Source organism: Arachis stenosperma, chromosome 6 (assembly GCF_014773155.1).
Source record: "Arachis stenosperma cultivar V10309 chromosome 6, arast.V10309.gnm1.PFL2, whole genome shotgun sequence".
NCBI classification, from domain to species: domain Eukaryota; kingdom Viridiplantae; phylum Streptophyta; class Magnoliopsida; order Fabales; family Fabaceae; genus Arachis; species Arachis stenosperma.
Window position 1 is genome coordinate 103,325,779 of NC_080382.1, and position 2,008 is coordinate 103,327,786.

The following is a 2,008-nucleotide window of genomic DNA, read 5'->3' on the forward strand; positions in this document are numbered from 1 at the left end:
AGCTAAATTACAACAATCCAGAAACAACCTTTCAGAAACATTAGCACAAGAGGTGATGGCCGAAAATTATAATGATGCAAGGAGAGTGCTTGGTGACTTCACTAAGCCAACATCCAAATTTGATGGAAGAAGCATCTCCATTCCTGCCATTGGAGCCAATAACTTTGAGCTTAAGCCTCAACTAGTTGCTTTAATGCAACAAAACTGCAAGTTTTATGGACTTCCATCTGAAGATCCTTACCAGTTTTTAACTGAGTTCTTGCAGATCTGTGACACTGTAAAGACAAATGGAGTTAATCCTGAAGTCTACAGACTCTTGCTTTTCCCTTTTGCTGTAAGAGACAGAGCTAGAGTATGGTTGGATTCACAACCCAAGGATAGCCTGGACTCATGGGATAAGCTTGTCACTGCATTCTTAGATAAGTTCTTTCCTCCTCAAAAGCTGAGCAAGCTGAGAGTGGATGTTCAAACCTTCAAACAAAAAGATGGTGAATCCCTCTATGAAGCTTGGGAAAGATACAAGCAGTTGACTAAAAGATGTCCATCTGACATGTTTTCAGAATGGACCATATTAGATATATTCTATTATGGTCTCTCTGAATTTTCGAAAATGTCACTGGATCATTCTGCAGGTGGATCTATTCACCTGAAGAAAACGCCTGAAGAGGCTCAAGAACTCATTGACATGGTTGCAAACAACCAGTTTATGTACACCTCTGAGAGGAATTCCGTGAACAATGGGGTACCTCAGAAGAAAGGAGTTCTTGAAATTGATGCTCTGAATGCCATATTGGCTCAGAACAAAGTGTTGACTCAACAGGTCAACATGATCTCTCAAAATCTGAATGGATTACAACATGCATCCAACAGTAATAGAGAGGAAGCTTCTGAAGAAGCTTATGATCCTGAAAACCCTGCCATGGCAGAGGTTAATTACTTAGGTGAACCTTATGGAAACACCTATAACTCATCATGGAGAAATCATCCAAATTTCTCCTGGAAGGATCAACAAAAACCTCAACAAGGTTTTAACAATGGTGGACGTGCAAGGCTGAATAATAGTAAGCCATATCCATCATCTTCTCAGCAACAGACAGAGAACTCTGGACAAAACAATTCTAATTTAGCCAACATAGTCTCTGATCTGTCAAAGGCCACTTTCAGTTTCATGAATGAAACAAGATCCTCCATTAGAAATTTGGAGGCACAAGTGGGCCAGCTGAGTAAGAAAGTTATTGAAACCCCTCCCAGTACTCTCCCAAGCAATACTGAAGAAAATCCAAAAGGAGAGTGCAAGGCCATTGATTTAATCAAAGTGGCCGAATGCACTAGGGAGGAGGAGGACGAAAATCCTAAGGAGGAAGACCTCCTGGGACGTCCCTTAAGCAAGAAGGAGTTTCTTATTAAGGACCCTGAGGAATCTGAGGCTCATCTAGAGACCATAGAGATTCCATTAAATCTCCTTCTGCCATTCATGAGCTCTGAAGACTATTCATCCTCAGAAGAGGATGAAGATGTGACTGGAGAGCAAGCTGCTCTATATTTAGGAGCTATCATGAAGCTGAATGCCAAGCTGTTTGGTAATGAGACTTGGGAAAGTAAACCTCCCTTGCTCATTAGTGAACTAGATACTTGGATTCAGAAAACTCTACCTCAAAAGAAACAAGATCCTGGCAAGTTCATAATACCTTGCACCATTGGCACCATGAGCTTTGAAAAAGCTCTATGTGATCTTGGGTCCGGGATAAATCTGATGCCACTCTCTGTAATGGAGAAGCTGGGGATCATTGAGGTACAACCTGCCTTGTTCTCATTACAATTGGCAGACAAGTCAATGAGACAAGCTTATGGAATGGTAGAGGACGTGCTAGTAAAGGTTGAAGGCCTTTACATCCCTACTGATTTCATAATCCTAGACACTAGGAAAGAAGATGATGAATGCATCATCCTAGGAAGACCTTTCCTAGCCACAGCAGGAGCTGTGATAGATGTCAACAGAGGTGAGTTA

At 41.5% G+C, this 2,008-nt stretch overlaps 1 non-coding gene across 1 annotated transcript; it reads right to left on the reverse strand.

Moving 5' to 3' along the window:
- Nucleotides 1-448: 448 nt before the first annotated feature.
- LOC130938065 (small nucleolar RNA R71) lies at nucleotides 449-552 on the reverse strand. The gene has a single exon (XR_009069247.1). It is a non-coding gene; the product is annotated as a small nucleolar RNA R71 (small nucleolar RNA).
- Between the last annotated feature and the right edge of the window lie 1,456 nt (nucleotides 553-2,008).